Source organism: Herpailurus yagouaroundi, unplaced genomic scaffold (assembly GCF_014898765.1).
Source record: "Herpailurus yagouaroundi ecotype Mexico unplaced genomic scaffold, PumYag 140, whole genome shotgun sequence".
Classification (NCBI taxonomy): domain Eukaryota; kingdom Metazoa; phylum Chordata; class Mammalia; order Carnivora; family Felidae; genus Herpailurus; species Herpailurus yagouaroundi.
In genome coordinates this window covers 35,623,701-35,647,885 of record NW_024412395.1, presented here as the reverse complement: position 1 = coordinate 35,647,885, position 24,185 = coordinate 35,623,701, and the positions used below count along the sequence as shown (strand labels likewise).

General features: G+C 36.3%; 1 long non-coding RNA gene across 1 annotated transcript in view; it reads right to left on the bottom strand.

Annotated features, from left to right (window-relative positions):
* LOC121030572 (uncharacterized) overlaps positions 1-23,510 on the bottom strand; it is a 96,988-nt gene extending 73,478 nt beyond the window's left edge. Inside the window, exons 1-2 of the long non-coding RNA XR_005790298.1 lie at positions 23,422-23,510; positions 17,333-17,336 (exon numbers count right to left, since the gene is read on the bottom strand). This is a non-coding gene — a long non-coding RNA (uncharacterized LOC121030572). The remainder of the gene's footprint in view (positions 1-17,332; positions 17,337-23,421) is intronic.
* Positions 23,511-24,185: the final 675 nt, after the last annotated feature.

Sequence of the window (24,185 nt, the reverse complement as noted above, 5' to 3'; positions counted from 1 at the left end):
CACAGGGGCTTCACCTGATTTGCCAAAGTCTACAATCCGTTGGTAGTGACAGCCTAGAGTAGCATATTGAGAGGATCCGGAAATTCCATCCAAGCCCAGCAAGTTAGAGTACCATCATTTATAAGCCATGTTTGTTATGGAGAGAAGAAATGAATGGCAGCATCATGCCATATCTTTTCTGATTCTGCCCTAGATCCAAAAGCCACATTTGACTAGGCGGGACTCCATGAATGGTTATAGCTGAGATTAATTTTAACAAAAATAAATTGAACTGGCTGAATTGTAAGCAGTAGGCATTTTTTAAAAATGACAATGACCTGGGCAAAATAAAGGGTATGTGTGCTAAAGCAATGAGGACGATATCAAAATTCAGTGAAATCTTGTAAATTGAAACAGAGTGCAAGAACACACATTTGTATTCAAAGAGGTATGAAAGAACAAACATTTATATCTAAAAGGAAGAAAATTTTAATTGGAATACATGTCATTTTGGGGGTGCCTGAGTGGCCTAGTCAGTTAAGCGTCCGATTTTGGCTCAGGTTATGATCTTGAAGTTCATGGGTTCGAGCCCCACGTTGGGCTCTGTGCTAACAGCTCAGAGCCTGGAGCCTGCTTCAGATTCTGTCTCCCTCTCTCTCTGCCCCTCCCCCAATCACGCAGGAGCAAGCATGCTCGCTCACTCTCTCTCTCAAAAATAAATAAACATTTAAAATTTTTTTGAAAAAAAGGAATATATGTCATTTTTAAATAACTATCTAAAGAAAAATTCTAAATTTAACTATAAAACTTAGTAAAAAAGAATAAAATACTCCCTAAGATTAATTATTATGGTTTTTAATTTCATATCCAAACTAAAATATTTTATTTAAAAAATTTTTGAGGTAAGGTGTCTTTTGTCAGTCTGACAAAGAGGTCTTACTCCAATAAAAAATATCAGTCCCAGGGGCACCTGGGTGGCTCAGTCGGTTAAACGTCTAACTTCGTCTCAGGTCATGATCTTACAGTTCATGGGTTCAAGCCCTGCGTCAGGCTCTGTGCTGACAACTCGGAGCCTGGAACCTGCTTCAGATTCTGCATCTCCCTCTCTCTCTGTTCCTCCCCTGCTCATGCTCTGTCTCTGTCTCTCTCAAAAATAAATAAAGATTATGGGGCGCCTGGGTGGCGCAGTCGGTTAAGCGTCCGACTTCAGCCAGGTCACGATCTCGCAGTCCGTGAGTTCGAGCCCCGTGTCGGGCTCTGGGCTGATGGCTCAGAGCCTGGAGCCTGTTTCTGATTCTGTGTCTCCCTCTCTCTCTGCCCCTCCCCCATTCATGCTCTGTCTCTCTCTGTCCCAAAAATAAATAAACGTTGAAAAAAAAAAATTAAATAAATAAATAAATAAATAAAGATTAAAAATTTTTTTAAAAAATCACTCCCAAAAAACTATTGTTGCCTAAAGGAGTCATCACTTTTCTCTCAGGATTTCGTATGTGTGTTTTCCACTATTTTGAAAGCAAGTCTCATGATCTCAGCCTATAAGAATTTCTGAATTGAGTGAAACACAAATTTGAATTGGACACTTGGTTAGAGTATAAGAATATGTCACTTTGGGGGCTCCTGGGTGGCCAAGTGGGTTAAGTGTCCAACTCTTGATTTCAGCTCAGGTCATGATCTCACAGTGGTGAGACTGAGCCCCAGGTCAGGCTCAATGCTGGGCATGGAGCCTGTTTGGAAATTCTCTCTCTCCTTCTCCCTTCGCCCCTCCCTCCCTCTCTTTCTCTCTCTCTGAAGTAATCGTTATAATAATAAAGTATATGTCACTTTTTCGTAAGGGAGTCTAGAAAACCTTCCAATATCCATATCCCAGCTTATTTCTGCCATCCTTAGCCCATCACTACATAAACAATAATTCCAGAAAGTAATTTCTATAGCTTTGATTTTTATTTTTTATGGTCCCCAAAAGAAAATGATTACTGCTTATAATGAAAATAGACAATGGGGGTTCGAAGGAACTAATGAGATTCATGAATTTAGAGAACTATTTAGGTCTCCAGAAATATTCCTCATGATTGTCAAAGGGCTGCTCAATTTTACTTTCCCCTCAAGTGTCCAGGGCTTAAAACTGAACACATCTGGTGTTTCCTTTTTGACAAAATATCTTTTTAATCCTCAAGATATGAGGAAGAGCTGAGCTCTTGATTATTTTCTTTATACTCCAAATAGTTATGGACAGTAGTAAGCACTTATATCTATAAAGTTTTCTACTAGACAAAATGAGGGAAGAATAATGGACTATATGAAGACTGCATAAAAATTACAGATGAGCGGGGCGCCTGGGTGGCGCAGTCGGTTAAGCGTCCGACTTCAGCCAGGTCACGATCTCGCGGTCCGTGAGTTCGAGCCCCGTGTCAGGCTCTGGGCTGATGGCTCGGAGCCTGGAGCCTGTTTCCGATTCTGTGTCTCCCTCTCTCTCTGCCCCTCCCCCGTTCATGCTCTGTCTCTCTCTGTCCCAAAAAAATAAATAAACGTTAAAAAAAATTTTTTAAAAAAAAAAAAAAATTACAGATGAGCAATAACAAAAAATGGGATTTAATATCAATACATAGTGCATATTGCAAATGCAAAGGTTAAAAGAAAAAGGCAATGCCATTCATTAATGGTATGACTAAGCAAATTTCTTAGGTTCTCTGAACTTTATTCTCCATATTTCTAAAATGGTGACCTCTCTCTCATTGTGTTTTTTATTATTAAATGTGATAATTAGTTAGAGTGCTGATTCAGTACTTGACACATGACAAGTATTAATAAATAATAAGTAAAGGCATAGTGACACTGGGTGTGGAAACCAGGGATGGCTTTCTCAAGATGGTGAAATCTGAGCCAGCTCCCAAAGTAAAATTCAGAGAAAAACCAAATCTATTACAGGTAGAGGGATGAGCAGAGAAATGGAAATGGAAATTATCAAGAAAAGTATTTAACTGCATTCATCTTAGAAATTAGGTGCTATTCTACATAAAACCATATTAACTTTCTTTTTAATAGCATAGAGACTGAATTGAAAGAGATCTTGAAAAGACACTCAAACTATTACTTTGGCTTCATACAGTCAGGATCATTTTTAGGCTACTTACTTGTTTACTTGAGATGACAAAAAAAGAAAAATCAAAGCAATTTTCAAAAACTAAAACCCTATATTTGCTGGCCAAGCCTACTTTTCACTTTAAGGCTAAAATAACACTTTCTAGAAGTAGCTGCCACTGGACATACTCTACAAGTACACCAGTCCTTTCCTAGATCTCCTTCCTTTCCCTAATCTGTCAGTCATCATGAATGTTTCTGACAGTCTGCTTCAACAAGGGCACCTGCTGAGGTGGAAGGTGTTTCTCCTGAGTGTCCAATTTATGGATAGACGACAATATTCCACATGAAAAGTTCAATCAAGCAAATGCCCAAAGAAAGATCACCTGCCACAAATAACTTCTATTTGTCCATCTTGGTAGATGGAGATACTAAGTGTTTATTAAAGTGCATATATTGTAAGAAGGGACAGTGTTGCTTGTGAAAAAGAAATTGTTTTAAACAATAAACTTTAAAAAAATAACCCTCAATAAAGTGGATTATGAAGACCCCCATAGACTTAGTAGCTTTTTAAAAAAAGTTTTGTTTTCAGGAGAATTAATATACCAAAGGTAGATGTGGACATTTTATTTAAAACCATACTGGTTTTCATAAACCAACACTCCCACCAAAAGTAACTTGAAAAGCTGTATAAAACAGTTTTAAAATATATTTGTAGGCATTCAAGAACTTTGGGGGCATGCAGGAACTGAGAGACCAAGATCTCAGAAAGAACAGAAATTCTTCGAAGTGAGCCCAGTATTCTGCATGCAACTTTTCCCCTTGGTGCATTTGCTAAGTCTTGAGCAAGAGAAGAGACGGTGATGGCACAGCCTAAAAATGTTTGCAGAATGCAAATCCTAAAAGACAAAGAATCCAGTTAGCTTTCTCATAAAGTTAAGAAGGGGAAAAAAATGTATTTTGGGCCTGTTAATGCATCCAGAGGGGCCCAGAGAGGCATTGGGATCACTGACAGAAGGGAGGCACAGAGAAATAAGCCCAAACTCACGTATATATTCTCTTCATAGCCTTTGCCAACTCTTAAACTGCTGATTATGAGAAGTATGACTAAATTCAAAGACACAGAGATTTTGGAAAGTAAAAATGAAAAAATGATAAAATATGCAAAAAAAATTTTTTTTAAAGATTTAGGGGCGCCTGGGTGGTGCAGTCGGTTAAGCGTCCGACTTCAGCCAGGTCATGATCTCGCGGTCTGTGAGTTCGAGCCCCGCGTCAGGCTCTGGGCTGATGGCTCAGAGCCTGGAGCCTGTTTCCGATTCTGTGTCTCCCTCTCTTTCTGACCCTCCCCCGTTCATGCTCTGTCTCTCTCTGTCCCCAAAATAAATAAAGGTTGAAAAAAAAATTAAAAAAAAAAGATTTTATCTTTAAGTAATCTCTACACCTAACATGGGGCTCAAACTCACAACCCAGAGATCAAGGGTCACATACTTTACCAACTAAGCCAGGCAGGCACCCCTGCAAAAACTAATTTTTTAAAAAGCTACTGTGTTAGGTGCCTGGGTGGCTCAGTCAGTTAAGTGTCTGACTCTTGATTTTGGCTCAGGTCATGATTTCACAGTTTGTGAGATCAAGTCCTACACTGGGCTCTGCACTAACAGCATGGAGCCTGCTTGGAATTCTCTCTCTCTCCCTCTCTCTCTACCCCTCTCCTGCTCACACTCTCAAATTAAATAAATAAACCTTAAAAAATGTTCAAAATAATTAATGAATAAAGAAAAAGCTTCTGTGGTCACACTAATAACCATAAAAACATACTTTAAGGAAAAAAACAGTACAAAAGGTAAAAGAAAGATTCTCATAATGGTAAAAGAAAAATTATAACAATTTTAAACTTGTATCTCCCTAATAGTATATAGGTTTAAGTATATAAAATGCAAAATTTAAAGAACCAAAGAGAGAAATGGATATATTCTCCATCATAATGGGAAATTTTAAGACATCTCTCTGAGAAGGTGATAGACTAAGCAATAATAAATCTAAACAACGCAATTAACTGGCTTTACCTTATTTTCATTAATTCTTAAAGCAAGACAGATGAATAATTTTTTTCAAGTGCAAAAAAAATGTATCAAAATTGACCCATTATAAAGCAAGTCTCAACTAATTTCAAAGGACTGAAATCATTCAAGAAAATTAATGTAAAAACCAGAAAAGGAAAAATTATTAGAAAATCACCAATTATTTGGAAACTAAGCAACTTATGGGTCAAAAAAGTAATCATAATAGATATTAGAAAATGTTTTTAAATTAATGATTATTAAAATGCCATATACTTAATCTTGTGAAATTCAGCTAAAACTATAATTATAAGGGAAATTTTAGTCTTTAAGGCAAGAAACAGTACAAAGGGTAAAAAAAGATTCTCATAATGATGAAAGAAAAAAGAAGACTAAAAACCAATGATGTAAATATCTATTTTATGAAACTAAAAATAATAGCAAATTAAATCCAAATAGAAGTAATACAGTACAGAAAATCAACAAAGCTAAAATTTGATTCTTAAAAAAAAAACTAATAACATTAAAAACTCTTATCAAGAAAGATCAAGAAAAAAGAGGGAAGATACACATGACCAATATAAGTGATAAAAATAGGACATCACTACAGACACTATGGACATGAAAAAGAAAATTACAAGGTATTATAAATGTTTGTCAATAAATTTGAAAATGCATATAAAATATACTCCTAGATAAATACAACTTACAAAAATTAACACAAAACTTTGAAAATTAGAATATTACCATACTAGAAAATAAATAAAATATCTAATAAAAAACTAGCCACCACTAAACATTCTCCAGATTCAGATGGTTTCACCAGTGAACTCCTCTACAGATTTAAGAAAAATGTGGTACAAATCTTATATGAATTCACCCAGAGAATAGAAAAAGAGGAAATACTTCTTAACTCATTTTATAAAGCCAGCATAATACTTATATCAAAACCTGAAATATACAATTCAAGAAGGAAATTTATAGATAATGAAAATAAACATAAATATATGAAACAAAATAAGTAAATCAAATCCAGTAGTACATAGAAAGAAATAACAAATTGGGGTTTATTCAATTAATACAAAGTTGGTTTAATAACCCAAATTTATTCAGCATATTTACCACCTTCACAAAGTAAAGGGAAAAAACATATAATCATACAAATATATATAAGAAACATTGTTTGATAAAATTGTACATCCAGAAAACTCTTGTCAGCTTCCTTAATCCAATAAAGAATAAGAAACCTAATGAGAAACTCATGCTGAAATTTTTCAAATTTCCCCACCCCGACTCTGGAGATCATGAATAAAATGAGAACACTCTGTATCAATGCTTCTAATCAACATTATAAATCTTGCAATTAAAAATTATAAGATATTATATATATATATCACATTCATGTAAACACACATACACATATTTATAATTTTAATATAATATATATGTTGTAAATACTGAAAAAGAAAGAAAAATTATCATTATTCACAGATAATAAGACTTTATCAATAGAAAATCTAAAAGGATGTTCAGACATTTATTAGAATTAATAGAATTTACCAAGGAATCATATAAGATAAATATGCAAATATAAATCTATCTCTATATACTAACAACAGGTATCAAAAAATATTTTAAAGATGTCATTTCTTAAACCATCTAATACCTAGGTATAAATCCAATAATAGAGGGGCACATGGGTGGCTCAGTAGGTTGAGCGTCCGGCTTTGGCTCAGGTATGATCTCACCGGTCGTGAGTTCAAGCCCCACGTCGGGCTCTGTGTTGACAGCTCAGAGCCTGGAACCTGCTTCGGATTCTGTGTCCCCCTCTCTCTCCACCCCACCCCTGCTTGTGCTCTGTGTCTCTCTGTCTTTCAAAAATGAATAAACATTTAAAAATTTTTTTAATCCAATAATAGATACTCAGAAATTAAGCATAGAAACATGAAGAGATAATTTAAAAGCTCTATATAAGAGAAATAGCATGTTATCACACTTGAAGACTCAATATTGTTAAAATGTTGGTTTTCTCAATATTGATATATATGTGAAATGCAACCTCAGTCAAAATCGCAGAAGACTTTAAGGAGGAGGTAGGAACAGGCTGATTCTGAAGTGTTTTATGGAAATTCAAAGAGCCAAGTTCATTCAAAAGACTGAATATGGAATAAAATAGAACTGGAGAACTTACCCCACTGTTATCAGGATTCAAGTTACAAAGCTCTAGTAATTAAGATACTATACTTGGAACATAGATAGACCAATAGAACAGAAGAGTCCAGAAACAGATCTATTCTTTATGATGAAGGAGATACTGTGGTGAAGGAAGAAGAAACATTTTTTCAATAAATGATACTCTGTTAATTAGATACTACATAAAAATTAAATACAGCCATTGATACAAATATAAATTTTAAATAGACTATACATCTAAATGTGAAACATCAGGCAATAAAACTTCTAGAAGATGAATAAGGAAAATACCTGTATGACGTGTGGTAAGCAAAAATTTCTTAAATATGACAGAAAAGTCACTAAACATAAAGCAAAAGATTAATTAATTAGACTACATTAAAATAGTGAAGTTCTGTGCATCCAAAGATACTGTTATAAGAATAGAAATTTACAATTATATATCTATCAAACTATTCATATGAAGAATTTTAAAAGAACTACAAACCAATAAAAAAACAACCTACTAGGATAGTTGACATTGCATAGAAGAGATTCTGCAAATGGCCAATAAATATATAAAAGTTGTTTGATTAGTCTTCAAGAAAACGTAAATTAAAACCATAATGATATTTCACTGTACATCACCAAAATGGCTAACAGAATGAAACTGGACCACTTTCTTACACCATACACAAAAATAAATTCAAAATGGATAAAAGACTTAATAAATGTAAGAAAGGAAATCATCAAAATCCTAGAGGAGAACACAGGCAGCACTCTCTTTGACTTAGCTGCAGCAACTTCTTCCTAGATATGTCTCCGGAGGCAAGGGAAACAAAAGCAAAAATGAACTATTGGACTTCATCAAGATAAAAAGCTTCTGTACAATGAAGGAGGCAATCAACAAAACTAAAAGGCAACCAATGGAATGGGACAAGATATTTGCAAATGACATATCTAATAAAGGGTTAGTGTCCAAAATCTATAAAGAAGTTATCAAACTAAACACCCAAAAAACAAATAATCCAGTGAAGAAATGGGCAGAAGGAATAAACAAACATTTTTCCAAAAAAGACATCCAGATGGCTAATAGACACATGAAAAGATGCTCAACATTATTCATCATCAGGGAAATACTTATCAAGAAAGATCACACCACACTTATCAAGAAAGATCACCACAATGATATACAACCTCACACCTGTCAGAATGGCTAAAATTAACAACTCAGGAAACAACATATGTTGGTGAGGATGCAGAGAAAGGAGGACCTTTTACACTACTGGTGGGAATGGAAACTGGTGCAGCCACTCGGAGAACAGTATGGGGTTTCCTCCAAAATTAAAAATAGAACTATCCTACGACCCAGCAATTGCACTATTAGGTATTTATCCAAAGGATACAAAAATGCTGATTTGAAGGGCACATACACCCCAATGTTTATAGCAGCACTACTGACAATAGCCAAATTATGGAAAGAGCCCAGATGTCCATCAACTGATGAATGGTTAAAGAAGATGTGAGATACACACACACACACACACACACACACACACACACACACAATGGAATATCACTCGGAGATCAAAAAGAATGAAATTTTGCCGTTTGCAACAACATGGATGGAACTAGAGTGTATTATGCTAAGAGAAATAAGTCAGTCAGAGAAAGACAAACATCATATGATTTCACTCATATATGGAATTTAAGAAGCACAACAGATGAACATAGGGAAAGGGAAGGAAACATAAGATAAAAACTGAGGAGGAGGCAAACCATAAAAGACTCTTAAATATGGAGAACAAACTGAGGGTTGCTGGAGGGGTGCTGGGTGGGAATTTGGGCTAAATGGATGATGGTCATTAAGGAGAGCACTTGTTGGGATGAGCATTGGGTGTTATATAAGTCATAAATCACTAAATTCTACTCCTGAAGTCATTGTTACACTATATGTTAGCTAACTTGGATTTAAATAAATTAATTAAAAATAAAAATAAATGATTAAGAATACCAAGTGTTGATAAGGCTGAGAAGCAATCAGAACTCTCATACACTAACAGAGATGGAATAAATTGTACAACCATTTTGGACAACCATTCAGTGGTAGCTGCAACAAATGTACATGTGCATTTCCTATGGCTTAGCAATTCCACCTCTAGATAGATATGTGTGTGATTACTATATTCAACAAAAGAAAGACAAGATGCCTCACATGAACCCATGTGAATAGAAGCACTATTTGTTATATAAGTCAAAAATTGGAAACCACCCATGTGTTCATGATAAATAAACAAGATAAACTAACTGTATTATATTCATACAATTGAATATTAAACAGCAATGAAAATGAATAAATTATTGCCACAACAACAGCATGGGAGAATTTTACAAACATAACTTTGAGTGAAAGGAGCCAGAGAGCACATATTGTATGATTTTTTTCATATAAAGTTTAAAACTGATAGCCTTTATAGATGATGGTAGACATCAAGACATTACTTACCTTTGGGAAGAGGGACAATGACTGGGTAATTTACCTTGAATAAAGACAGGTCTGATGTGCTGGCAATTGTCTATTTTTTGATCTGGGCAGTAGTTATACAAGTGGATTCACCTCATGAAAATTTATCAAGCTTTGGATTTATGCATTTTCCATGTGTCTTATACTTCAATAAACAGTTTTTTAAAAAAAAGATGAGAGTGACTACATGAAGTTGAACACTGGAGAAAGATTGACTCTTTTTAGCAATGGACATTAAGAACAGGCCTACACAATGAGAAAGAATGAAATCTTGCCATTTTGCAGCAACGTGGGTGGAACTGGAGGGGATTATGCTAAGTGAAATAAGTCAGTCAGAGAAAAACAGATATCATATGTTTTCACTCATATGTGGAATTTGAGAAACTTAACAGAAGACCATGGGGAAAGGGGAAAAAATAGTTTCAAATAGAGAGGGAGGCAAACCATAAGCGGCTCTTAAATACAGAGAACAAACTGAGGGTTGATGCGGGGAGTGCGGGGCGAGGGAAAAATGAGTGATGGGCATTGAGGAGGGCACTTGTTGGGATGAGCACTGGGTGTTGTACGTAAGTGATGAATCATGGGAATTTACTCCGGAAGCTAAGAGCACACTGTATACACTGCATGTTAGCTAACTTGACAATAAATTATGTTAAAAAAAAAAAAAAAAGAACAGGCCTACAATGTAATTGAGCACTCACAGAGAACAGCTATTTCAGGCACAGAAAAGGCATTCTGTTATAGTCAAGGGGACTAGAACACCTTTCTAAAGATTAATGGAAATATACCAGAATATTGCATTTAGATTAGAATATAATAATACTTCAAAATGGAGTGCAAAGAAAAATTTTTTCAAGTTCAGAGGAAATAAGTTTTTGATACAGAAAATAAAAGCATCAAAGTCATTTTTTCTATTGAGGGAAAATTATGCCAAGGGCAGAAATAAAACAATTTCATTACAGATAAGAAAAACATGGCTTTATAACCATGATCCTTCCTCCTCTTTTCCCTGCTTTCTCTGCATCCTATACCCTGTCTCCCAACAACAATATCAGCAACATTATTCATCACTGCTGTGTTGCCTCAATTTCCCCCAAATAGCTACTGTTGGAGAAGAGAGAAAACAAAAGTTTTAAATGAACACAAGATTTCTTGGTCACCACTGCTCAAAATGGTCCTTCTTATCTAGACTATGGTTATCAACCAAGTTCTTCAGAAACTGGTTAGAGAAAAAATACATGCACAAAAGTATACATTCTTTTCCACTAAAATTAACTTATCTCCACATCTTAAAAGCAAATGAAAGTGGTTTGCAAGTCTAAGCATGCAATGCTCCAGGATAAAAAAAAAACAAGTGTTGATCTCTGAGAGGTCAATTGTTGCAGGAAAACAAGGACAAAAGCTCTCCATGCATGTCAGAGTCTATATTCAGGCTTAATGTTGAGTATATGTGCTGTGGCAAGATTATTCCTATCTGTGAACAGAGGCTAAAATGAAAAGCTGTTAGCCTTGGATCATGAGAAAGAACAAAGGCTTTCAGGAATGGATGTACAATAACTCCAAAGCCAATATAAGATATCATTTTGAACATCTGAAAGGAAGCAACTGCCAAATCACCAACTACAAGGATTGTGTCAGAGGAGACAAGTAAAACTCTCACTTAACATGTGCTTGAAAGTCAAAAAAAAAAAAAAAAAAAAAAAAAATTCTTACTACTCCTTGTCTTACTGCCTATCATTAAAAGAGACAATTTGAAGTTGACCACAAAAAGAAAGATCAGACATAATACAAATAGAAAGGCTATGTTTGGTCGAAGTATGAACAGTGAGATTAGGAACTCAGGTTGCAGAGAGAGAGAGACCTGGGTTTAAAATCCAAGTTCACCATTTAATAGCTGTGTGAGTTTGAACAAGTTACTGATTCTCTCTAGATCTTGATTTCCTCATCTGTAACAAATGGAGACAATGATAGTACCACCTTCCTGTGAGGATGAAATTAAATGATGCATGTAAATCATTTAGCAAGCCCAAGTTCTCAGAAGGTGTTCAATAAATGTTAGCTTCTATTATTTTCATTATCCAGTATTTGCTGGGTATCTCTTGGGTAGCTTTCTTTCAGAACACTAGAATTCACTGACTGGCTCAGGGCAAGGAAGCTCTATCACAGAAATGAATTCAAACAAACTGAGAAGGCTTTAGAATTGTTCTGAGAATGACCACCATTCAATTCTCATAATTGTTTTTGTAATTGATGTCAATTGTAATCAACAGTATCTTACAGAGCTTGCAGTTTATCAACTCCTGTATCTCTGCCCATTTATGGCCCAGAGGAAATGTTTGTCATCATACTGCACTGGATATGGCTTTTCTTTTAAGAAGACATTGATTCACAGATACACTTTAAAAAGTAAGGCATCTGATTATTTGGTCCATGCAACCTTATTTCTATTTTGACTCTCTTTCCACTCTGGGATTCCTTGTTAATTAAATTAAAAAGTTAAACTGTAAAAGACAAAAATCCCATTCCACATTTCACCTAAAGATTCCTAAAATAAACTCTTCATATTTAACAAATGTAAATGGTTAGTGAGATGTGTACTCTTTCTTTACTCGCCACCTGATCAGTGAGCCCAGGGTACATGCCCGGAAACTATGCCAGACAGAACTGTAGAACCATTTTTCAATATCAAATCTTTGTTTCCAAATTACGCAAAACCTAGACTTTGATTTTCCTCATTTACTTCAAATTATATATTTCAGGCTATTCACCCAATGGCACATTATACGGGAGTAAAACCAAATAAAGCAATAAACAGCAATATGGGTAAATCCTAACAATAAGTTAAACAGTAAATTCCAAAGATTACATACCACATATTACCCATTTCTGTAAAGCTAAAACAACCATAATTACAATTTATCATTTTTTAGGGTTAGGGACACATATAAACATAATAAAACTACATAAGTAGGACAGAAGGGAAGTGACAAACAATGGACCAAAGCCATGGATTACCATTTGTGGGAAGAAACTGGAAGATGGGATAGAGACACATAGCTAGATTAGATTTTACACCATTAGATAAAGGTTATTATCAAGGACCTAGCTTTGTTCTTGGATGCCAAATTCATGGGTGATAACTGCATTATTAAAAATAACTGTTATCAATCTGTGTATCAGCCAAGATCCATTCAGGAAAACAGAAACCACACCAATTATTTTAACAGACAATTTAGTATCAGAAAGCAGTTAAATAAGTATCTGAGGAATTAAAAAGCCAAAGACACAATGAAAGGAGCATAGCTATAGTAACTGCATTAATCAGCTACTATCCTTAGGACTGGAAGAATAAAAGAAAAAGATCAGGATTATAAGAATCAAGAAACTCAGAGGAGGGGCCTTGTGGAGTCTGAGGAGGGGGCCCTACCAGACTTGGGCTAGCCTCTCTGTGGAGGTACAATAAAATTGGTTTTGAAAATGCTAGAAGCTAAAAACTGGAATCAACTGACTTTGTCAGGGTGAGAAACCACTGTTGAAGCAATACTGACAGGAACAACAAGCAAAACAGAAAAGTCCCTTTACCATCCTCCTACTCTCTGTTTTCTCTCTGCAGTCACCTATTGGTGGAACATAACAGGGAGCCAGCTGGTCAAGGAAGAATATGATTAGCAAAATCCTAGCCCCAGAAAAATGGTAGACAATGGTATGTTTGGCACTGAGAGACAAAAGCTTACTAACTGGCATGGACAGGTAGGCTAGGTTATACTGTTCCGATGAGTCAAATTCTCTAAGACAATGAAAGTATATGTCCTGTCCATTCTCCATATCCAGTGCAGATCAGTAGGGAGAATCCATTCATCAGAGCACTCAAAGACCTGGGTTAGAAAGTTTCCACAATCACCACAGGAGTGGGAAAGTTGTATGGATCATACACTTGCTTTTAATGCTTCTGCTCAGAAATATTTCATATCATATCTGGTCATGTATTGTTAGTCAAAGCAAGTCCATAACCATGCCAAAATTCAGAGGGTATGGGGAAGTACAGTCTATGCCCAAAAGGCCAAGAAATGAATAAAAATGGTCCATTCATGGACAAATAATGAGCATGGGTCATAAACCAAGAATTACAATTAATCCAATTCCAGGAACCTGAAGTAAACACTCATACACACACACACACACACACACACACACACACACACGCATGCATGCGTGCACATGCTTCATAAATATACTCCAACTTCAGGGTGCCTGGGTGGCTCAGTCAGTTAAGCGTTCAACTTCAGCTCAGGTCATGATCTCACAGTTTGTAGGTTCGAGTCCTGCATCTGGGCTCTGTGCTGACAGCTCAGAGCCGGGAGCCTGCTTCAGATTCTGCGTCCTCCTCTTTCTCTGCCCCTCCCCCACTCATGCTCTGTCTCTCTCTGTCTCAAAAATAAATAAACATTTAAAAATTTTTTAATAAAACAAACATACATCAACTTTAAATTAAAACCTTGTCATGTTACAATAAGTAACATGTGTCACAAGTTACAATAAGTTTCATGTGTCTGTTGACCATCGGATGTTGTCTTTGGAAAAGTGTAGGAGACAAAATTCTTTTAAAAAGTTTATTTATTTTAAGAGAGAGAGGGAGGAAGAGAGTGGGAGCAGAGGAGGGACAGAGAGAGAGAGGGAATCCCACGCAGGCTCCATGCTGTGAGTGCAGAGCCTGATGCAGGACTTGAACTGACGAACCATGAGACCACGATCTGAGCAGAAATCAAGAGTTGGATGCTTAATCAACTGAGTCATGTGCCCTTACAGGTCAAAAATTTAGAGATAATGTTGCAGGTATGCAATCTGTGATTAAACTATCTTGGAGACTAGGTATATCTCACTGTGGCTCCTATGGCCTAAGTCAGCCTGTATCCTAAGTTTAGCCTGTATCCTTGAGGCAGTCAGGTACACAGAATGGTAGACAGCACATACCTGTCAATTTCACACTTCTAAAAATAAGTCTCTTGGAAGAAACAGAAAAATGTGGAAAGGCTTTCATTTTCCAGTCTTGAGAACTACTGTCCCACCCTCTTCTACTTTTTAGCCAGAATATAGACAATAAGACAATCCAGATGAGCCAAGGTATAGCTCAGGCAAGTGCGTTTGTGAGCAAAGGATCTGCTAATGAGCAGTCAGACAGCTATGGTGTGGTAAAAAAATCTTAAAAATGGCCTTCTCCCAAACTCACAGTGTTGACCCCCTAAATCCTATCCTGAGCTTATATGTAGACTTGAAATAGAGGGGAATTTATGCAAGAAGGGAGGGGTTCTAATGACCAGAGACCCCAGTACTTCCTGGCATCCCCCAGTCTTGTCCCTAATAAGACAAGATCGTTTTAGTTCTCAGGTTCTTCTCAGAATGCCTATTTTACAGGCATTAGTCCATGGCATCATTTCTTTTCAGCTGATCATCTTCCTAACACAGCACCAGCAGGTATAGCTTAGGTGCCATGTTTTGCCGGACTTTTCAGGTGGCAGAAACCCAGTTCAAACTGCTTAGGCAGGAAAAGTCCATTTTGACTCAAACCTGAAAATGTGTCTGGCATGACTAGGTTCAAAGATTCAATAATGTAGTCAGGAATCTGGCTCTGCTCCTCTTTGATCTGCTATCTTCTTCTTGGCTTCATTCTCAGGCAGGCTCTTCCAGTATCGTGGCAAAGGTGAGCACCAGCAGCTCCAGTTCCGCTCTGCCAGGTTAGGAGTCCCAGAAGAAGAGAGCATACCTCTTTCCCAAGAGCTCCAACAAAATTCAGGGCAATGTGGCTCTCATGACCAAATCCTGAGCCATATAAGGAACCAGGGTCATGGTCAGCTTTGCCCATACCACTTGGGCTATGAGTGATGAATGGTAAGTGTACAAAGAACAATCATGGAATGGATATACAAGCAAAAACAAAAACAAAAAACAAACAAAATCAATATATGCCCAGTACCAGGACAGATGATTTAGGGATGCAGCTGAACTAAGAGTGCTCAGGCAATGTCCAAACAGTCCCCAAGGCCCATTCAATAACACAAAAATGCAGCAAAAAAAAAAAAAAATTAAGATGTAGTAAAAGGTAAATAAAACAGTAGACTGCTTTATTTTTAATAGCATGGAAAGAAAAAAGGGATAGAGGGAGGAAAGAAGAGATGGAGAAAGGGAGGGAGGAAAAGAGGGAGAGAGGGACCAAACTAGATTCAAAGCTTAAAAAAAAAAAGTAGACTCTATGCTCCATGGCTGAAATTTTCAGAAGCCCTGAACCTGCCCCAGGATTACTATGAAATCCTGGGATGTTAGTGTTCTCAAGGTGAAGTCATGAGATGACTGTGCTTCCTTTTGCATTCTGTACAATCCTTGTCACACCTTGACTTCTACCCCCAGCATCTTTCTTTGCACCAACAAAGGCAAACAGTTTAAGGCAGCCTTCCCAGATCTCATGGCCTGTGGGTATTGGCTGTGACACTCCAACTGTTCAGGGCCAAGGAATCTGTCCTTTGGATTTCCCAAATCTGCAGCATTGACCCAGGAATCTCTGGTGTCTCAGTGCACACTCCTGCCCCCATAAAAGCAGTGATGGGGGCATCTCCGTTCCCTCTAGAACACAGCCCTCCATCTCCCACCTATAGCCCCTCTCTCCACAGGGTTTAAACTCAAGTCCCTAAACTAGCAGGAGAACCAAAGCTGAGGCAAGTGTCACACTGTCCTCCCCGCCTACCCCTAGTCCTTCAGGAAAAATTTCTCCTTCCTTCATCAAGCAAAATTCTTGCAGCAAGTTTGTTCAAACAGGTCCACCTTCCATTCTCTTACCAGGTGAATAAACTTTCCCAGACACTATTGAATACCAGCTTGGACCCAAGCCAGAATTTCTGATAAGCACTGACAAATATCAGACTGTCTCCCTAGCTGTATATGAAAAGTTTCTTTTGGAGTTGTATTTTGACATAGGATCTTCCTAGATTTATTCCCTTATGTCATTATGAAACACTTAACAACTCTGACTTCTTTCTCAAGTATCTCATCCATTAACTAACTATATGAGGAATCCTTAATTTACCACCAGAAATGCCAGATTGCATTTTGCCCAAATAAGGTCTTTTCTTATCATTGTTTTGCCTTCCTTTTTTATCATTTATAATCTTCAGTACGTTTTGCTTCCATCGGGGTCCACAGCCCCAGCCCAGATTATCATTTGTTTTGCTCTATCTCTGCATCTCCCTCTCCTTGCCCAACTTTTGAAGTCGTTACACTTAGAACATAGCACCAAAGTGGACGTCACCAATTCCTTCAGTGCAGCTGCATCAGCAAATACCTTTGAATGTTTTGGTCCAAAAGCTCATAAAGCAAATAAAATTAAGGTTCAGACTCATAGTACAAGGGGATCTTAGAACAGCCTACTTAACCTACCTAGAATGGATCAAGTCATCCTAGAATGGACCAAGGAAGGTATAGGGCTGTAGCTCACCCGTGAGTCATATGGGCTGAGTAGAAAGGCTGGCAGCACGGCACTAAATAAGGAGCAATGATAAAAGGAACTTCAAAGTAGTCCAGGTTTCCAGACACTGTGCAGAACACAGAAGCACAACTTTTGTTCCACGCATATTAAAGTAAAGAAACAATAAAAACTAGAGAAGCTGTTACCTATAAAACCTAAAAGGCACATTGTCCTTTTGAAGAAAATGACAGACAAGGAGGAAAAATTAGAGAACTACTTACTTTCTTTCTCCTCCGATGTCCTGAAGTAAGCTAGAAACAGCTTCCTAGAGCTCTCATTCTCTACTTTACAATGTTCTAATGAAATGTCATGCTACCAAGTTACTTAATGTCCCAGCTCCAGTGCCTCATCAGCATTCACCAGGGAGACTTTGGCAAGCAAAAATCGAGCAGCAAATCTTTGGAGACTGAGAAAAACCATATTTATTGTGATTAGAAATAGAGATTCTATAAAAAGAAAAATTAAAGACCAAGAACTTTAATCAGAACTAAATCAGATGTTTGATAGGGCTAATCATAGAACGCAGATTTTAGCTCTGTAGAGATTAACCGGGACTTCAGAATGACCTATGGTTCAGAGTCTTCCCAGAGAGCACCAGAAAGATCTGTATGTAGATAGAAATCTATGATGGAGTCATGAAGAGTTCAGATTCCACTCCCTGTGGAAGACATGGGAGAAAGCAACCAGAGATGGTCTCCTCACCTGGTTTCTTGAGTAAATTTCTTACCTGCTTTGTTCTTCATTGTCCCTGCACAACTTCCCCTTGTTAGACAACAAAAAAATTTTTTTTAAATAAAAGAATGAAACCTACACTTTGTGGGTGCCTTGAATATGTATTTAACAAATAGCTATTGGTTGGAAAAAAGAAAAAAGGGAAGGAGAGATGGAGGAAAGGAGAAAAGGAGGGAAGGAGCAAAAGAAAGAGAAAAGGAAAAAGGGAGGGGAGAAGAAAAAGTAATAAACTCAATATTCTTCATGTTTCATGTAAAAAAAATTACCACTTTTACTTTCTAAAGGAAAAAAAACATGACTAGTAATATATTTTATCCTGACTTATTAATTTATGGCCATTTAAAATGTATAAAGATAAATATTAGATCATTTTTCTTAACACTTAACACAACACATTTATTAAGAAGGACAAAATTAAACAAGAACAGAACTGTTCTAGGAAGTTTCGATGTATAGTCTTAGAGCCCAAGGAAGCAGAAATGTCTAAGTATTCCATGAGAGAATGGCTGTGAAGTGATTTTGCAGAGCCTTTTCCTAAAGATTATGAGAATTTTTGTTCATAATTTATGCTCAGCTTTCTAGTCTAACCTAAAACAGGCACCATAAAGTGCTCACAAAAACTTGATCACCTCTACATCCTACACTCTTCTTTCTTTCAAAGGTTACCTTGCTTTAAGGAGCAAAGTAAAGTGCTTTCTCAAGTATTTATTAGAGGTAATCCAACTATGTTTCAAAGTTAGAGGAAAATATTATTTCCTGAGTTTCTGAAAAGCAAAGCCATGGGCAAGAAATGTAAGTTTCAGACTTTGGAAATACAAGTAGCAAAGGCAAACATTCTGATCAGTTCATTTTCTGAATTTGGCTTTAAAAGTTCAGATTTGAGGTTTGTCAGCCCTCTGCATTCCTCTTATCACAAGTAGATAATATTTATTCTAAAGGAGGCCCAAGTCACTTAAAGTTTTATTGGTTAGGTTTAACATTGTGAAAAATATAGAAATAAACTTCAGGGAAAGCTGTGAATTACAAGACATATGTATAAATTCATTCACAACTCCTCCTCAATTATTCTATGGCAGCAATGGAAACTTAAGAGAAGTTGAAATCAGGGATTACACAGGCCTTAAAAAAATGAACAATAAGAAAAACAAAAACAGCTCCAGTTGGGCATGGAAGGAACTTAGAGGTTGCCATTTCATCCTAACAATAAGTAAAAGCTGAACACACTGAAAAGTCAACAAGTCTTCTTAGATCCATCAGAGAAGTGATTGACAAGGCAAACCACTGCCCTGAAAATTGGAGAGACTAATGGAGAATCACAACCTACTGCAGCAGAAACCACCATGGGAGTCAGAGCCAGGAAACCCTGAACTATAATTGATGGATTGCTGGAGGTTCAGCGTGGATCGGTCAGAGTTAAAAACTCCAGGGGGGATCAGCAAGGGGGTTCCCACACGTTTGTGAGTTTTACCTCCAGGAGCTCTACCAGAGCCTCACAGTGAATACCAGAGAAAAATTCCCTCGTGCTTCTAGCAAGGAGGAGGGAATGGGAACCAATTTGAAAAACACAGAATATTCTGTTTTTCTTAGCAAGGTCTGCCCTCAGGATAAACAGTTTTACCAGAAAAATCGAAAAACATTTTACAATTTTAACCTGCTGAGGATTTATCGGAGCCTAACCTACCTGGGAGAAGGGAAATATCCACTTCAGCAGGGCTCGAGCCTCCTGAGGGAAGGATGATACCCAATTCTAGCCCCTTCCAGCCACCCTGTCCCAATTAAGGGTTTGGGGAGGGACTGAAAAGCACAGGTAAAGTTCACAGTCCACTGGCAAAGGCTCACCAGAAGACTGAGACCTAATCATAGGACTATAGAACACTTCCCCTCCCCCACAGCTCACCACTACATTATTAAAGATTTATGCAACACAGTTCATTTTACCAAGTACACGTCCACCTTTCAACAAAAAAATTATAAGGCATACCAAAAGGCAACACACAGTTTGATGAGACTGAACAAGCACCAGAATTAGAATCAGATATAGCAGGAATGTTGAAATTATCACACTAGTAATTTTTTTTAACTATGATTAATATGCTAAGGATTTTAGTGGGGAAAGTAGATAACATAAAGAAGAGATGCATAATGTAAGTAGAAAGATAAGAATTCTAAAAAGGAATTGAAAATGCTAAATATCAAATACACTCTGACAGAAATGAAGAATGCCTTTGATGAGCTCAACAGTGGACTAAACATGCTGAGACAGAGTCTCTGAGCTTGAGAATATGACAAGAGAAACTTCCCTACCGAAAAGCAAAGAGAAAAGGGACTTAAAAAGCAAGGAACAGAATATCAAAGAGGTGTTAAGATAACAATAAAAAGTGTAACACACACATTAGGGACATACCTGAAAGAGAAAAAACAGAGAAAGAAACAGAAGGAATATTTAAAGCAATAATGATTGATCATTTCCCTAAATTAATATCAGGCACAAAAACACATATCCAGGTATCTTAGAGAACATCAAGCAGAATAAATCCAAAAAAAATTGCACATAGGCATATCATATTCAAAGCTCTGAAAATCAAAGATTAATGAAAATATTCAAAGAAAAGAAAAGGAAAAATATCTTACCTATAGAGGAGCAAGATAAAAATTACATGCAACTTCTCTTCAGAAATCAAACAAGCAAGAAGGTAAAGTGAAATATTTAAAGTATTGAGAGAACAAAACCTTCAACCTAGAATTCTGTACCCCAGGAAATTAACCTTCAAAAGTGAAAATGAGGAGTGCCTGGGTGGCTCATTTGGTTGAGTGACCGACTTTGGCTCAAGTCATGATCTCCCAGTCCGTGGGTTTCAGCCCCATGTCCCGCTCTGTGTCCAACAGCTCAGAGATTGGAGGCTGCTTCAGATTCTGTGTCTGTCTCTCTCTACCCCTCTCTCACTCACAGTCTGTCTCCCTCTCTCTTTCTCAAAAATAAACATCAAAAAAAAAAAAGTGAAAAAGACATAAAGATTTTCTGAGACAAACAAAAATTGAGAGAATTTGTTGCCAGTAGACTACCTTACAAGAAATGTTAAAAGAAGTTCTTCAGAGAGAAGGAAAATGCCAGAAAATTTGGAACTACATAAAGAAAGGAAAAACATGAGAAAATGAATAAGCAAAAGTAAAATAAAACTTATATTTGTCTTAGTCTTAAAGGATCTAACAGATAACAGTGTGATCAAAATAATAATAGCAAAAGATGTATTAGATTATATAGATACATATATATTAGATTATATATATACATAATATAGATACGTATATATTATGTACGTATAATCTATGATCACGTATAAGTGAAATGAATGACAACAATGATATAAGAGATGGGAGGGAAGAATTTGACAGATTTTTTTCATTATAAGGTACTGGCAACTACCCATGAAACACTATAGTGTTATTTGAAAGTGGACTTGGATTAGTTGTAAATGCATATCGCAAACCCTAGGACAACACCTAAAATAAAGTAAAAAGAGAAGTACAACTGATGTGCTAAGAAAGAAGAGAAAGTGGAATCATATAAAACGATCAATAAAAATCACAAAAAACAGAAAAAGAGTGGAAGACAAAACTAAGAACAAAGAACAAGGACCAGACACAGAAAACAGTAACATGTGGTAGATACTAATCCAGCTATAACAACAATCATTTTAAATATCAATGGCCTAAATACACCAATTGAAAGAAATTATTGCAGTGGATCAAAACACAAGACCCAGCTATATGCTATCTACAAGAAACCCACTTTAAATATAAAGGCACATATAGATTAAAAGTAAAGGGATAGAAAGATATATACTATGGTAATGCTAATCAAAAGAAAGCAGGAAGGGGTGCCTGGGTAGCTCATTCAGTAAAGCATCTGACTCAGCTCAAGTCATGATCTCAAGGCTCATGAGTTCAAGCCCCATGTCAGGCTCTGTGCTGACAGCTCAGAGCCTGGAGCCTCCTTCAGATTTTGTATCTCTACCTCTCTCTGCCCCTCCCCAGCTCATGCTCTGTCTCTGTCTCTGTCTCTCTCTCTCTCTCTCTCTCTCTCTCTCTTTCTCTCAAAAATAAGTAAACATTAAAAAAAAATTTTTTTTATTTAAAAAAAAAGGGGGGGAATAGCTATATTAATGTCAGAGCTGACTTCAGAGCAAGAAAAATTATCTGGGAAATACACTATTGTTATGTAATAATAAAGAAGTCACTTTTCCAAGAAGACATAGCAATCTTTAATTTGTATGTGCCTAACAACAGAGCATCCAAATACGTGAAACAAAAGCTGATAGAACTGTAAGGAGAAATAGATGGATCCTATTATAGTTAGACACTTTAACACCCACCTATCAGAAATGGACAAAACGAACAGGCAGAAAATCAGTAAAGACATACTTGAATTCAAAAGCATCATCGATCACTGGATATAATGGACATCTATACACTACTTCATCCAACAGCCCAATACACCTTCTTCTCAAGCTCACATGGAACATTCACTAACATGTATCACATTCTGAGCCATAAAACACAGCTTTATTAATTTAAAATAACAATATTTATACAAAGTCTGCTCTCAAACCACAATAGAATTAAACTAGAAATTAATAACAGAAAGATAACTAGGAAATCATAGAAAATATGGAGAATAAACACTATACCTCTAAATGACACCTGAGTCAAAGAAGAAATCTCAAGAGAATTTTAAAAATATGTTTAACCAAATGAAAATAAAAATACAGCTTGTCAAAATTTGTGGAATTCAGCAAAAGCAGTGGATCATAAGCCTAAAAAATTACAAAACTAGAAGATAACTAAGGATAAAATCTAGATAATCTTGGGTGTGGCAATATTTTAGAGTCAACAAAAAAGGCATGATCCAAGAAAGAAACAGTTAATAAGCTGGACTTCATTAAAATGAAAAACTTCTGCCCTATAAAAGGCACCATCAAGAGAATGAGAAGACAAGCCACAAACTGGATGAAAATATTTGCAAAAGCTACATCTGATAAAGAGCTATTATCCAAAATATACACAGAACTCTTAAAACTCAGCAATAAGAAAACAAGCAACTCAATTGAAAAATGGGTTAAAGACCTGAACAGACCTCTCATCAAAGAAGATATACAGATAACAAGGAAGGAAATGAAAAGATGTTCAAAATCATATATCATCAAGGGAAAGCAAATTAAAACAACAGTAAGATATCACAACAATAAGATACCTATTAGAATGGCGCAAATATAAAACAATGACAACACCAAATGCTGGTTAGGATGTAAAGCAACATTGTTGATGGGAGTGCAAAATGGTCCATCCACTTTGGAGGACAGTCTGACAGTTTCTTACTAAACTACACATACTCTTAACATATGATCTAGCAACTACACTCCTTGATAATTACTCAAAGGAGTTGAAAACTTATATCCACAAAAATTCGCACACAGATGTTTCATAATTGCCAAAACTTGGAAGCAAGCAAGGTGTCCTCTGTTAGGTGAATGGATAAATAAACTGTGGTACACTTAGACAATGGAATATTATTCAGTGCTAAAAAGAAATGAGCTATCAAACCATGAAGAGACATGGAGGAAACTTAAATACATTACTAAGTGAAATAAACCAATCAGAAAAGGCAACATACTATATGATTCCAACTGGATGACACTCTGGAAAAAGCAAACTTTAAAGACAGTAGTGACAAGAAGCTATGGATAAATTTATAGGCCACAGAAAATTTTTAGGGCAGTAAAACTATCCTGTGAAATACCACAATGGTGCACTTGAACACTGTCCAAGTTACTAGGAGAATAAAATAAATGAAACCCAGATCCTACCTAGGGGGGTGGGCATATAATTACATAATTATACTATACTGTGAGAAGTGTTATAATAAAGATATGTACAAGTATTTGTAACAGAACGTAAGGAGATATATAGTAGAGTTTCAACATTTAACTTATCTGCTGAACTATGGAAACTACCATCTGTAATGATGAGGTATTATTACATCAAATGAATACGTTAATTTTTATAAAATTTATAACTTAATAGTAATACGAAAAGGAAAAAAAACCTAAAGATAAATTAGTGCTATAGAATT